This window comes from Manacus candei, unplaced genomic scaffold (genome assembly GCF_025592945.1).
Source record: "Manacus candei isolate 608988 ecotype Guabito, Panama unplaced genomic scaffold, ASM2559294v1 h1tg000078l, whole genome shotgun sequence".
In the NCBI taxonomy this organism is placed as follows: Eukaryota; Metazoa; Chordata; class Aves; order Passeriformes; family Pipridae; genus Manacus; species Manacus candei.
Window position 1 is genome coordinate 3,694,812 of NW_026138126.1, and position 15,502 is coordinate 3,710,313.

General features: G+C 50.6%; 1 protein-coding gene across 6 annotated transcripts in view; it reads left to right on the forward strand.

The window, feature by feature from the left end:
• The first annotated feature begins 3,241 nt into the window (after positions 1–3,241).
• The window catches only part of PTPRS (protein tyrosine phosphatase receptor type S), a 166,838-nt gene continuing 154,577 nt past the window's right edge, over positions 3,242–15,502 (forward strand). For 4 of the 6 annotated variants that reach the window (XM_051810465.1, XM_051810458.1, XM_051810460.1 and 1 more), the window contains exons 1-2: positions 3,297–3,386; positions 6,662–6,742. The gene's annotated coding sequence lies outside the window, so the exon portion shown is untranslated. Of the gene's footprint in view, positions 3,387–6,661; positions 6,743–15,502 lie in introns of all 6 variants that reach the window. The other 2 variants (XM_051810464.1, XM_051810457.1) reach the window with 2 other exon arrangements.

Below are 15,502 nucleotides of genomic sequence, written 5' to 3' on the forward strand. Positions count from 1 at the left end.
CTATGGGTTCCCACAGGCTCCTGTGGGAATTCTAAGTGTCTCCTTGGGTTCCTGTGAGCTTCTGTGGACCCCTATGGGTCACTCTGGGCTTCTGTGGATCTCTGTGGGGTTCTATGGGTCCTTATGGGCTCCTATGGATCTCTGTGGGTCTCTGAGGGTCCCCCACGAGCTCCTATGGACCCCTATGGGTTTTTTCTGGGTCTCTCTAGAACCCTATTCAGCTGTGCAGGCTCCTGAGGACCCATGCAGATCTCTGTGGACCCTTATGGACCATACAGGTCCGTATGGACCCCTAAAGACCCCTATAGGTCTCCTATAGACCTTTATGGGCTCCTACAGATCTCTGCGGCTTCCTACAGATCTTCAGGGGTCCCTATGGATCCCTAAGGTCCCTATGGATCCTCTATGGATCCCTAAGGTCCCTATGGATCCTCTATGGATCCCTAAGGGCTCCAATCCTTGGAAATGGCCAACGAACCGTCGGCCTTTGGCGCTGCCCTCACCAAACCAACCCTTTTTTGCCCATTTTCCCAAGTTTTTTGCTATTTTTTACATTCGGTCCCCAGATTGGATTTGGGATTGGGAGCACTGCGGGCTCCAAGGAGCACCATAGGGGGTTTGGAATGGAAAGAGGTGCCATGGGGGCCTCAGGTGGGTGGGAAATGGAGAAGGGGAAGGATAGGAAAGGGTTTAAATATTGGGAATATATTAAATATGGGAAATATATTGAATATTGGGAATATATTGAATATGGGGAATATATTGAATACAAAGAATATATGAAATGTGGGAAATATATTGAGTATGGCAAATATAGTTAATATGAAAAAATATAGTTAATATGAAAAAATATATTAAATATAGAAAATATATGAAATATGAAGAATTTATTAAATGTTGGGAATATATTAAATGTTGGAAATCTATTAAATATATGAAATATGGGAAATCTATTAAATATGGAAAATAGATTGAATATGAAGAACATATTAAATCTGGGAAATATATTGAAGAATTTATTAAACATTGGGAATATAGAATAGGGGAATTGTAGTGAATATATTGACTGTATCAAATAAGGGAAGTATATTGAATATTAAGGACTTATTAAACACTGGAAATACATTAAATAGGGGAAACACAGTGAATATAAAGAATTTATTAATAATTGGGAATATATTAAATGGGACAATATATTGAATATATTAAATATATTAAATAGAGGAAACAGAGTGAATGCAAAGAATTTATTAATCATTGGGAATATATTAAATATGGGAAATATATTCAATACGAAGATTTTATTAAGCATTGGGAATATATTAAATAGGGGAAATACAGTGAATATATTAAATATATTAAATATGGGAAATATACTGAATGTGAAGAAATTATTAAGCATTGGGAATATATTAAATACAGGAAATGCAGTGAATATATAAATACATTAAATAGGGGAATATTAAATAGGAGAATACATTGAATATATTAAATATGGGAAATATAGTGAATATACTAAATATATTAAATATGCAATGTATTCTGAACGTGAAGAATACATTAAACATTGAGAATACATTAAATAGGGAAAATAGAGTGAATAGGTTAGATACATTAAATACGGGAAATACATTGAATACAGCAAATTTACTAAATACTGGGAACACACTAAATAAATTAAAAATATTATATGCATTTATATATTATATATATTTATATATTATATATTCATATATAATTTAGAATTATATATATTGTATATTACGCATATATTTGTATATATATTTGTAAATTTTATTATATTTATATATAATATAAATATATTTATATTTTATATATTTATATTTTTATTTATAATATATATTCTATATATATTTATATATATTTATGCATGATATATATTTTATATATATTTATACATAATATATATTTTATATATTTTTATATATTTATATAAAATATATTTTTAATATATTTATATATAATATATATTTTATCTATTTGTATATTTATATACAACATATGTTTTATACATTTTATATATTTATATAAAATATATATTTATATATATGTTTATATACTTATATTATATATTTGTATATTTTATACATTTCTATATATTTATATATAATATATTTTTAATATATTCATATATAATATATTTTTATATATTTATATATAACATATATTTTATACATTTCTATATATTTATATATAATATATTTTTAACATATTCATATATAATATATTTTTATATATTTATATATAACATATATTTTATACATTTCTATATATTTATATATAATATATTTTTAACATATTCATATATAATATATTTTTATATATTTATATATAACATATATTTTATACATTTCTATATATTTATATATAATATATTTTTAACATATTAATATATAATATATTTTTATATATTTATATATAACATATATTTTATACATTTCTATATATTTATATATAATATATTTTTAATATATTTATATATAATATATTTTTATATATTTATATATAACATATATTTTATACATTTCTATATATTTATATATAATATGTATTTAACATATTCATATATAATATATTTTTATATATTTATATATAACATATATTTTATACATTTCTATATATTTATATATAATATATTTTTAATATATTTATATATAATATATTTTTATATATTTATATATAACATATATTTTATACATTTCTATATATTTATATATAATATATATTTAATTTTTTTTAATATTTATATACTTATATATTTGTATCTCTTATGCATTTATATAAAATATATATTTATATATCACACATCTATATAATATATATATTTGTATATACTATATATTTGTATATTACGTATATATACAGGGGAAATATATCGAATACAACAAATATATTGGGAGGTCCTCCATGCACTGACCGCATCGGGGGGATCCCCCCCTCCCTCCCTCGTCCCCCTCCCTCCCCCGCCCCCCTCCCTCGCGCCTCCGCTCCCCACGTGCGCGCGGCCCCTTTAAGGCGCGGCCCCGCCCCGGTCTCGGCCCGGCGGTGACGTCAGCGCCCCCCGCTCCCCCTCCCGAGATGGATTTTTTTTTGGGGGGGGGGGGGTGTCCCGCCCCGCGGTGACGTCACGCGGCGGCGGCCCGGGGAATGACATCACCTGTGCGAGTGGCCGGCGGCGGGCGGGAGCTCGCGCCGCAGTGTCCCCGCGCCGCGGCCCCAGCGCAGCCGCCGGGCGAGGGCGGAGGGACAGCGGGGAGGAGGCGGAGGAGGAGGAGGAGGAGGGGGAGGAAGGCGGTGAGGGCGGCCCCCGCGGCCCCTCGCAGCCCCTCCGCCGGCAGCATGGGAGCGGGCGGCCGCGCCGGCAGGTAACGGCGGGGAGCGGGGATTGGGGGGGGGTGCGCGGTATAGCGGGGCTCGCTCTGTGCGGGCGGGTCCGGGGGGCGCGGGCGGGATGCGCCGGGGAGGGGTCGCGTTATAACGGGGCGCGTTCGGGGGGGGGTCGCGGTGCGGCGGGGATGGGCGCGGGAGAGGGGCGCGGGGAATGGAGGGGAGGGGGTCTAAAGGACGGCGTTATAGCGAGGGGGGCGGCCAGGCGGCCGGGGGGCTGGTGGCCGGGGGTGCGGCCGGTGGCGATGGAGGGGGGGTCGCGTTGTAGCGGGTGGGTGGGTGGCACCGGAGAACGGGGGGCGTGTTATAAGGGGGGGGGGGGCGTATGGGAGGGTTGCTGCGGGGGGGGGAAGGGGCCGCGCTATAGCCGGGGGTGCGGGGAGGGGGCGCGCCGGACCCCCGACACGTGCGGCGGGGGGATGCGGGGGAGCGCCGGGGCGGCGGCCCCGGGACCGGGCGGGGGCACCGGGGTACGCTGGGGACCGAGGGGGTGCAGCCCGGGCGGGGGGTCCTGGGGCACAGCCTCTGTCCCGGGGCGCGCCCCGCTCCGTCCCCCCGCCGCGCCGGGATGCGCCCCGGCTCCGTCCCACGCTCCGGTACCGATTCGCTCCCCCGCGCCCCCGCTCGCTTTAGGACCCCCAGCTCCCCGCCGTTCTCTTTCTCTCGCTGCCACCGCGTCCCCCGCCCCATCCCCGCGTCCCTCCGGCCGCCTCCCACCCGCGGTCCCACCGGGAGCCCGGTGCGGGGCGCGGCCCCGCGGGGGGATTTGAGGGGCTCCGGCATCACCCCCGTGCTCGGGGCTGCGCTCCCGCGGGGCGGCACCGTGGGACCGCCCGTGCTGGCGAGGGGTGGCCGCGGACCCGCGTCCCCTCTCGGTGCCTTCTCCGGCTCCCGGCGCGCCGGGATGTTCGGTGGCGGAGCCGGTGCCGCTCCCGGAGCAGCATCGCCGGGATGCGGGTGCTGGAGGAGCCGTCGGAGCGTTCCCCAATGTGATGCCGCATCCTGGGGACACTGCTGTGTCCCCCCGGGGTGTTGCCCGCGCCCACCCCAGGCACTGGTGGCACCGAGGGTGCCTTGTTCTCCCACCATCTCTGAAGCCCGTTGGCCAGTGGGTTTTGCCCCGCTGCCCTCAGCTGTGTGGTGGCCCAGTTACAGTAGCGTGGAAGGGACACGGCTTATCCCAAAACCACCCAAGTCCTCATGTTGGGGAGGGTCTCCTCCCCTGCGCTGGGGGGGGGCTGCACCAAACCTCCCCCTTCTACAAGAGGCAGCTGGCTCCGGGGCTGGGAACAGCCTTGGAGAGTCGCAGGGGGACGCTCCTGGGGTGACAGCAGGTGGTGTTTTCCATCCGCCCTCGGGGATTTCAGCTGAAATCCCGAGCCTTGGGATCATCCCGCGGCAAGCGAGAGGTGGCCCAAGAGCCCCTGTGTCACCGACCCAAAATTTATCACTATTACCAGAGTAATAGTGTCTGTGCTTCCCCAGGAGAATCCAATTCCAGTCCCTCCTGTGGAAGCAAATGGTGCAAGTGTGGGATAAGGGGAACAGTGCGGGTGTAGAGGTGACACCCGTGGGAGGGCTGTCAGCATCTGCAGGGACAGGGACGGGTGCTGGACCCCCTGGGGGCAGGGAACACCTCCGTTCTTGGGGCGTTCTCCCTCTCCAAGTCCCGGGAGGCTTTGCTCCTGCAAAAACATTTGCTGCGGCTGGGAGGAAAAAGCAGTTTTGGGTGAGGGGTTCCAGCCCTTCCTCTGAGTGGGAACACCCTGCAGAGCGAGGGGCTGTGCACCTGGAGTGTTCCCCATCCTCTCCCCAGGCAAACCCCCTCTGGATTTCACAGGGGATGTTCCCCGTGGGCACTGGTGCTTCTGCTCCTGCCCACAGCTCCCGCTGTCAGCGCTGATCTCAGCTCCGCTCGGGCAGGGCAAAATATTACAGTTATATCATTTCTCCCTGTGAAGTGTGTTTTGGGGGTTGTGCACCTGCGCCAGGCTGGGGGAGCTGCTTGTGTGACCCGAAGGGGCTGCGGGGGACAGGGCTGCTTGTCCCTGTGAGAGCCCCCAGTGAGGGGAGATGAAGTTGGACCTGGGTGCTGGGCACAAAGGCTGCTGGGTTCGGCAAGGCAGGGCATGTACCAATACAGGGACCCTCCTGCTCTTGCCAGGGGGATGGTACCCCCCTCTGCACACCCGACAGCGGGAAAGCTGTTAATTGTTCCCTGCCAGATTGACTTATAAATTAACGGGTTTGCTGGCACTCTCCTCCTCCTTCCTGTGCGTGGTAAGGGCCCATATTTCAAATGGGAAAAAGTCATAAATACTTTGAGTAATGCAAGAGGAGCTTCCAGCTGAAGCTGTGCCACTGAGGAATGCGGGGGGAGAGGGGTCTCCTGCAGCGGAGCGTTCGTTCACTTGGGGATGGGGTGATGGAGGTGATGGGGCAGGAGGCCCTCGAGTCCTGTTGTAGTTGTCTTCTGGCATTGACCTCACTGGCAGGACAGGGTCAGGTCCTTTGTACCCCCCAGGTCTCTGTTGCCCTGTTCCCTGCTGCTCACGGGGTTGAAAAATGTAGGTTTGGTAAATGAAGCCTCTTCCTGGGGTGTCCCCTCTGTCTCATCCCGAGGGGAGTGGGTTTGCTCTGCCTTTTTCTGGATGCTAAGGAATCACTGGTGTGACACTTTCTGTAAGGAGAAGAGGAAAACTGTGCCTTTGCTCTTTCTCCAGGAGGGTGGATTCCTGTTAGACCCTTAATTCTGCTGCTGCTTTGCGGGGAGAGGTGGGAATGAGGGTGAAGAGATACCCGAAGTCCCCCTTTGGCCACACGCTGGGGAAAGGGAGGCTGGAAGTCTTTGTGTTTCCTCATAGCCCAGGAACAGCTCCCGCTGCCAGGCTACCCCAGGGGCTCAGGCTGTGTTTAGAGACCCCAGAGCTGTATTTGAGGTGGGAGACTCCCACCCCACGCTGCTTTGGGGTCCGTGTCGAGGTGGATGCCCTCTGCCGTGCCCGGCGGGGCGGTTCACCAGCCTTGCCCTGGGTGAAGGGCCCATCCAGCTGCTCCTCGGTGCAGAGTAACTCCGGGTAGTAAACTCCTGTGTTGAACTGTTTATGCTCCTTCCACGTGGCAGAGGTTGCGTGGGTGGCGAGCGGAGCTGCCGTGAGGGATGCGAGCCGTGGCCCGTGGCCTCGCGCCGCACGGGGGTTTGAGTTGAACTCGCTCTGTTCCCGACTGAAACGGTTTTTCTTTTGCATTGCAGAGATAAAATTGCGAGTGTAGGAACCCGAGATAAAGCGAAGCCAGATCTAACCCGAGTCAGTGTGGGCAGTGCGAGCGGATGGTAAGGAGAGGGGTTATTCAGTTGCATTAAAAAGATGCTGCTAAGTAGTTTAATCCACAGTTGCTGAACTTTGAGCTTTAAATTCTTCTTATGTGAGTTGATAAGAACATGCATATTATTCATAACTCTCTCCTCAAAAAAAGGAAAATCTGCAAATGACTTCTGTTAAATATCATTGCTTCAGCAGCGTGAAAAATGTGCCTGACTTGTACTTCAAATAATCCCTTCCCTTGGCCCAGCTCCTTCCATCCGTGAAGCTCTTGGCTTCCTGCAGAGGGAGTGGGGTCGGGAGCTGGGGCTTGACTCTGGGGTGGTGACTCCAGGCAGGACCCCCAGAGCATGTATTTTATTTTTTTTTTTTAGATTTGCAAACTGAAGAAGCCAGCCAGGCTGGGCAGCTTCTGGCTATCTCAGTATTGGTTTTTAAAAATTGTGGTCGATTTTAAACCCATGAGCCCTGAAGTAGTAATGCTCAGGCCGGCTTCCTTTCTGCAAAGTTTATTACACAATAAGCTGAAACAATCTGGAGGCTCTGTTTGTTAGACCTTTTATTTTTTTGCTCTTGTCCTCTCTTTCTGATTATTTGCTTTATAACTTGACCGATTATTTTTTTTGCCTTGACATCAGCCCGGCAAACTGGAAATTGTCTTTTATTTTCCCCATCCTTCAGCTCATAAACCCTCTAGACTTCTGGGTCTGATCCAACATAATTCTTTTGGACTTTTTATTTTTTTTTTCTAGCTTGGGTATCACTGTCTTGGCTTAGTAATTTATCGAGCTTGGCGTTCCCTTTGCAATAGCTGCCTGTGCTGTCGGATTATTTGCTTGTCTGACAAGCCCATGTCCTACACAGATGGCCGTGTCCCACTGCAGTGCCAGCATCCTCCAGAAAAAGGAATTTCCAGAACCATGTTGCCTTCTTGACATCACTCCGTGGGGAGCTGGTTGGGAGGTGTGAGATTCTTTAAACTTTATTTATTTTATTTTTTTAATCTGTGAAACCTCTTGACTCCCGTCCTCCCACCAGCTCCCGAGGGCAGGCGCCGGGTGCAGCTGCCCAGGGAGGTGCTGCTGTGGCAGGGGAATGGGATAGGGATACGGATTCCCCCTGGGATGTCCAGGTGTGAGCAGGGAACACACCTGAGCTCTAAAGGAGGAGCAGATCTGAGGTGTTTAGGGATGCTCTGCGTTGTCTGTGGAGACAAAGGAGTGATAATGAGGGTGAGACAGCCCAGCTCATGGGGAAGGGGGACACACCAATGCCCAAAGCTGGGATTTCTCCCTGCTCCTGGAGCTTGCTGGCCCCTCAGGGACATGTGTCCCCCACCACAGAAAAGCGAGGCTTCCCATATCCTAATCCTGCTGCGACCCTGGGCTATTTGGGCCTCCCCTGGGTTTGTGCACTGTGAGTATGGAAAGCTTTGGAGACGGCCTTTGTGCAGCTCCTGGTGTAGCAGTGTGGGAATTTGGGGAGCCCTGTGTCATGGGCATGACTAGCCCTGGGAGAGACGGGATTTTAGCATCCTCTCTTCCATGTGTTACTATCAGTCAGTAACATTGATGCAGCGTGAGTGTTGTCATACAACTGAGGATCCGTCAGAGCGTCCGTACTCCAGTTCCCTGGCAACATTTGCACAATTCGAGAGGGCTGCTCTAGATTAGAGAGCAGATATTAGTTTGCCTAAACAGGTTTAAAAACCTATCAAATTAAACTGGGCCAGGCAGCCCGTACAACGCGCACACCTAAATTGGTTTAACATTTGCATAAATCAGATTAAATCAGGGCTGTGGGGTGGTTTAGGTTAGGAAGCCTGTGGCTGTTTGTGCCCGGCTCCTGGAGGTCTCTGCTCCTGCTGCCATGTCAGGGCTGGTTTTGCACAGCAGCAGCTGAATCCCGTGTTTTCAACCCTGTTTCGTAGGTGAGTGCTCTGTCAGTTGTGGTTTACACCAGGCCAGGGGGCTGCAGTTTGGCTGTGGCTTTGCAAGCACCTACACGGGGACATCCTAAGGGAGGAGGAAACCTGAGGGTCGAGTGGCTTCTAACGGTGTGATTTGGAAGGTGGGAGGGTGGGTGGCAGCACTTGGCTGCAGGTTGGGCGTTGGGATCGGGGCTGATTTGGCTGCAGCCACAGTTTGCAGCACATGGTGGGGTTTGCAAGAAGGGTGTCTGTCTCTGGGGGGGGTTTAAGCCTGTTGGGGTTTGAGTAGTGAAGTGTTTGTGTGTGAATCTGTACCTGGGGGGCACAACACCTGGGGGTCCTGCCTCTCCCACTGCTGTCTCTCTGCATTTGTCCTGGAGCATCTTGGACATGCTCTGCAGGGATGTGATGGTGGGAATGTATCTGGTGTCCTGGTTGAGCTTCCTCTAGTCAGCCTGTTTACGAGCACAACAGGTAAGGTCTGCTCAGACCTCAGGAATGATTTGCTCTCTGTCCCTGCTGTGCTCCTGGGAGGTGGGGGTTTACAAGCCTGATGGAGGGGTGAGTTGAGATACATCAAATCCTTGCTCCAGAAATGCCCTGGCTTTACCTAATGCTGTTTTCAGGGGTTTCCCCTGCTTTCACTGCTGTTTATGGGCAGTGACACAATGGGATGCGGAGTTACACAGGGTAACTGCTCGCTCTGGGTGCAGAAGGCACAAGGCTGGGGGCAAAGTGCTCTCCATCTTCCTTGCATGGAAACACCCAGCTGGGATGGCACACAGGAGGCAGGAGAGGGAGGACATAGTGTGTGTGTGTGGCTTCTCAAACTGCAATAATCCCATGTCGGGGGAAAAATAGCTGCCTGTCTGGAATTTAGGGCCGTTGTCTCTTTGTGGTGCTGGAGTTGAATCCCGCTATCTTCCCCTCTGATCTGTTGCTCAGTTGTTTTCTTTGTGGTGTCTCTGTATCCAAATCAGTGTTGTGAGTAATTCCACGGCTGATTTAAATCTGAAAGGTTCTTTCCTTTAAAGTCTTGACCGTGCTTCCCTCCATTTTGCTGTTGTGAAGACGGCAGCGATGGACACACCGCCTGCTTCCCTTCCGACGCACGCGTGTGTGCGTGCAGCAAAATCTGCAGGAATTCGGGATTTGTATGTTTTTTTTTAAGCTAATCATCAGCTCTGACATCATCAAGTGTTTGCTCTGGTTCCTGGGAATCATAGATGGGTGCTGCTTCGGGCTTGCACTGATCAAGGTTTCCCTCCTGCTGTGTCTCTCCTTTGTTTCCTGAGGTGCTGTCACTTGCTGGCAGTGACTCCGACTCTTTCCCTGCCTTGCCTGTGGAGGTAGTTGGAAGCTGAGCAGCAGTTTCCACTCACCATGTGAAGTTCTTGTGTCCAGCATGGTCAGGATATGTGGGAGGCAAAGGTGATGGGCAGAGCTGTGTCCTGCTGGGAGCTCCGAGGTGGGGTTGGCAGGTGGGGACCGAACCTTCCTTCTCTCCCTGTGGGAAGGGATGTGCCCGGGATTGAGGGATGGCCCTGGGTGGGCAGGAATGGTGATGGCACATCAAAGGCTTTTTGGCAGGGCCTGATGTGATAGGACAAGAGCAAAGAGTTTTAAACTAAAAGATGGTTGATTTAGATTAGATTTAAGGAAGAAGTGCTTTACAATGAGGGTGGAGGGGTCCTGACACAGGTTGCTCGGAGAAGCTGTGGCTACCCCATCCTTGGAAATGGCCAAGGCCAGGTTGGATGGGGCTTGGAGCAACCTGGGATACTGGAATGTGTCCCTGCCCATGGCAGGGTGGTGGAATGAGATGATCTTTTAGGTCCCTTCCAACCCAAATCCGTCCGCAATTCTATGAAAAGGGTTTCTCAGGATGCTGTGGTTTCCACCAACAACTGGTTGTTCCTTGGGATTGTTCCTGTCCCCTCTTGGCTGGTGAATCCAGGACAGGGGCTGAGCACTGCAGCCCATCACCCCCACCTGCAGACAGGTACCCAGTGGGTCACCTGGGAGCAGGCAGGGTGTTGGTGGTGCTGTCTCCTGGCCAGGTGTGATCTGACCAAACTGAACACCCTGCAGGGAGCAGGGGGATGCTCTGGAGACCCAGAGACCCTGGGGCAGGAATGATGCAGAGGGCTGGGCATTGTGGCAGCCAGTGCAAACCAGTTCATGAACCAACCGGTGCTTCTGTTCACCTGGCCCTGACATGAGGTGGCCAGCAGTGGCATGGACCTCAGATCAACCCCGTGGCATTTTGCACTGGACCATCACAAGCCACAGCACAGCAACCTCCCAGCCGTGCCCTTCCCTCCAAGTCGCCATTTTATTTTTCTTAAACATTTATGTATAACCGTACACTAACCTATAAAAATTAGTTTAGGATGGCTGCCAAGAAAATCTCTGCGGTGCCTTGTGGGTAACTCCCTGTGAATTACCATAAAAGCTGGAGTGTGAGGCTGCGGTGGCAGTTGTGAGGATGCCAGTCATCGTGCTCTGTATTTAAAATTCAGATGAATGTGTAATGCCTCCGTGGCTGGATTGCAGCAGCTCGGAGCGTTCCTGGTGTCCCTGCCCTGCGCTCTGCGCCCACTCTTGTTTCTTCGCGCCGCCTTACGTTCCCCCGGCGTTTTGCCCGATTGTAAAGATGCAACAGGTAGCAAACCGTGGGCAAGCCAGGCTGGGAGGGAGAGTGGTTTCTGATAGCTTCCTCCCAGGAGGGACCAACCTCCTGCTTCCATTGAGCCGGCGGCAATATTTCACTTAAGGGAAAAGCCGCTCCGTGACCCTTCACCTCCACATCCTGCACGAGCCACGGCCCGTTTCCGAGGGCGCTCTATTTCTGGGGGTGCTCCACGCCAGGACCACTCTGCACAGGGGATGTCTCACTGCCATGCTGGAGAAGGCTGCAGTTCCCTCGCCATTGAGCTGGTTGGTGTTGCTGTTTCTCTCCGTGCCCTTGGAAATCCAAAGTGCTTCTCTTTCTCCGTTGCACTGCTTTCCCTCTGGAGCCGTGAGCCAAGGTGACTGTGGGTCTCCAAAGCCGCTCTGCTCGGCGCGGTGCTTGGCAGAAGGTGGTGCTGATCTGCTGGGCATGATGGATCATTTCATTTAAATTTTTCTGAAATGTAATATTCATCTCGGTGTCACTGTCCCACCTTCATTATAGCTCACTGATAAACATCTCTAATCTGAGAGCGATCCGCACCCTGCCAGACACCGCCTGGGAATAATGAGCCCATCTCTGGAGCCAGGAGAAGGTGTCTCGGGGATGTGTCCCTGCTCTCCTGGCCCTGGCCAATAAATAAAGCAAGAAGCAAATCTGTTTTTCCCAAGTGTGTTTGCATGTGGCTGTTTGGTTCCGGGCTCTAAAATGGTGGTGACTGGATATAACCTGGTGTCCTCGTTAGAATCCAACAGGGATTTCTGGATGCAGCCCCTGCCCTGCCTGTGGCTGGGGGTTCAGGGCAGCACCCCGATGAAACCCCCCCACGCTGGGCAGCTGGGCTGCCTTTTCCACACTGTGGTAAATCCCTGCCACTCTCCTGGGTGGATTTCAGCAGGAGGGGATGCAGCTTTCCCTTGGCTCTCCTGGGGTGCTGGGTTGATGATGGCCCTGCCTGTGGCAAGGCGTGTGCCATGTACTGTTTTACCTTCTCCTTGCGAGTCCAGAGCAAGCACAGGAGCTGGCAGGACCCAACCCAGTCCCAGGAATGGTTCAGCCGTTGGCAGCTCTGTGGGATCCTGGGGGCACAGGCTGATTTGGGACACGCAGCACAGCTACAGTGGCCTCTGCATCCCTGCACTGCCGACATCCCGGGAGCATCCATCGCAGTGCTGCTCGTGTCGTTCCTCTCCTGCTTGGTTTCACACCGAGGAAGGGCTGCTGCTTCACAGAGCTCTGACTGTGGGAACTCAGGGTCTGCCATCCCCACCCAGCCATGCTGGGTGGGTTAGTCCACCCCAAAGCCCTCCAAAGCAGAGGTGGTGTCTGCTGTGCCTGGGATGGATTTTTTTTCCTCTGTGCAGCAGTGGGAGATGGAGGCTGCTGGTCCCACATGGCATTGGGACTGCCCTGCTGCCGCAGGGAGAGTTTGTCCTTTGGGGAAGGAGTCATCCTTTGGGGAGCCAGATCCTGATCATCTCCAGGGTTTTGACCTTCAGCATCAGAACCTAAACATTGTGAATCCCCAGAAGCCTTGTACAGACATGACCTCTTGTGCTGCTCTCCTGGAAAAGGTCTTTCCTCTCCCTGCACCTCCACTTGTGCCTCCGCTTCCTCCTGCGTTTGACCCAGAACAAGCGGAATTTTCCACTGGTTTGGGATTTCCTACCACCTCTGTTCCTCTCTGGCATCCAGGCCCTGAGACTCGCAACCTGTTTCTGTCCTATTGCAAAACTTGCCTGGAAGAGGAAAAAATCCCTGAATTTGGAGTCTCTGAGCACCATCCATCCACAGTGACTGGGAAAGTCCTACACTCAGAGCCCCGAGGAGGACAGCCGAGCAGGATCCCTGCTAACTCTTCCCCTGGAAGGACTTGTTGCATTGTGCTGATGAGAAGTTTTATGTTCTCCAGGAGCCCAAAGCACAGCTTGGTACCTTTAAAGGCTGAGGATGAACCCACAGTCGTGCTCTGAGTGGGGCTGGCGTGGGGCAGGACGAGCCACCGTCACTGTGTGTCCCGATTCCTTGGGAGAGGGATGAGGAGGAAGCTCTGGTTGCCACTATCACATTTCATCTCCTCCATTTTAGCAGACTGACCTGTCTAGAGCTGTGAGGTTGTGTTTCTGGCCCCCAGGGCTGCTCGTGGACTACGTGCCCCAAAGGCTGTGCTGCTGGTCCTGTAAGGGGATCCGGGTGCTGCTCTTTGGGTTTTGGGGAAGACCACAGACCTCCTGTGCTCTCAGCATCTGCCCCCGAGCAGCAGGATGGCAGCTTCCATGCTTTATTCATTCATCCCTCTGCAAAGCAGCTTGAAAACCCCTGGGCTGAGCAGCTGCCCCAGTGGTTTGGGTAACACGAGCATCCCTTTGCTTCTCCTCCCGGTGGAGGTGACGCGGGGGACGTCACTCATCCGGCAGCACCGAGATGTGCTGATCTAAAATAGGTGTAAGGTTGCTTTGAAAAGGGGAAAAGAAGGGAGGTGGGAGGAACTAAAGTGTTTCTAAGAAGTAACAGAGAAAGGTGAATGAAATCCTTCATGACCCTCGCAGCTAAGGCTTCTCATCCCGGCTGCCTTGGGGAGTGTAGGTGTGGGGGCTCTGATGGATGCCCACGTGGGTGCCATGGGCCTCCGGTGTGTGCCCAGCCTGACAAGGAGCTGGATTTTGGGCTGAGTGAGGAGTAGTGAGGAGGGGCTGAAGAGAGGACACACAGTTCTCATGCCTGGAGGTGGATTTTCAGCTGGCAGGGTCTTCCTGGTCCAGATGTGACTCACCTTGGACATCGTCCCCAATGTCCTGCCTTGTCCTGTGTGTTAGTTACTGGGCTGTCCCCCCTTATCAAGGGTGGGTGATGAGGTTGGGTCTCTGCTCTGTGTCTAGGGGAGCTGGGAGATGGGACTGGTGAAAGGAGAGGGGGCAGTCAGGTCCTGTCTGCCCTGTCTATGGGTGCCTCCTCAAAGGGGAGAGCTGGCTGTGCGCTCAAGTGCTTCCCACTGCTGGAACAGCCTGTGCTGAGCACACGCTGATGGCTTGGGAAGGGAAACTGTGGGAAAAGTGCTTGCCCAGAGCCTTTCTGCCAAGCACTTCACAGAGGACTGTCCCTGAGGGGTCTGTGCCCTGGAGCCACTGTCCCCATGGTCTGTCTGGGTCAGCCCACGGAGCACGTAGGCTTGGATTTCACTCTTCAAACCCTCCCAGAGCCAGGCTGTCATTAGGCTGCATTGTCTTGTAACGGGATCTCCCAGCCTGATGCTTTGTTCTTGACTTACCCTTGACTTTTTCCCATGTCTTTGAGCGAGTTGTATCCCTTATCCATGCCTTCATTGCTCATCCTCCATCCTGCAGACAGATGCTCTCGAGGCAGGGCTGCCCAGCAGCATCCTGGGCAGTGTGTGTCCCCTGAGAGCCTTGTTCTCCTGCGGGACCTCTGAACCTTCTCATGAGGAACATTTATGGATGGCTCAATTGCAGGGTTTTCTAGGAAGTATCAGAAGAGTCTGTGATGCTGGACTCACGTCAGGCCCTTGGAACACCCTGCAGAGAGCTTTAATCTTAAAATAAAATCAAAGCAACGCTTTCAACTTGGATTTTTCTTTGGAAGTCACTTTATTTTAAAACCAATTTTTTTTTTTCTGAGTAGTCCTTTAGGAGGGAAAAACCCCCATATCGTGAAATCTTGCCTATGTAAATGATTGCTGGGCTTCAGCTTTTTGAAGTCACAAGATGGCTGTGCTGCTCCGTGCCCTCGTCAAAGTGGTGGCATCGCAGGGAGTCCTGTTTCTCTATCCCATTCCATCTGTATATGCATCTCCTGGCTCTGTCTGTAGGCTCTGGATGCAGCTAATAGGAGCAGGAGGGTGTGGGACAGAGGTACCTTTGGTCATAGAATCCTAGAATATCCTGAGCTGGAAGGGACCCACAAGGATCATCAGTCTCTGGAAGAGTGCGCTTTGGCACAATTGGGCAGGAGCTGGGAAAACCCACGTCACTGCCACTCCAGGGAAGGTTTGGGGGCTCTGGGGAAAGCTTTGGGGTGGGCAGGATGGGGTGAACCAGGAGAGCTCGGTGCAGTGAGGGGTTGGAGTGGGTGGCAGCAGACGGGAGCGTGGGGAAGGAGGCGGTGGAAGGAACGCCGGGTGCGGGAGTGGTGCCGGTGGCGGAGGGGCCG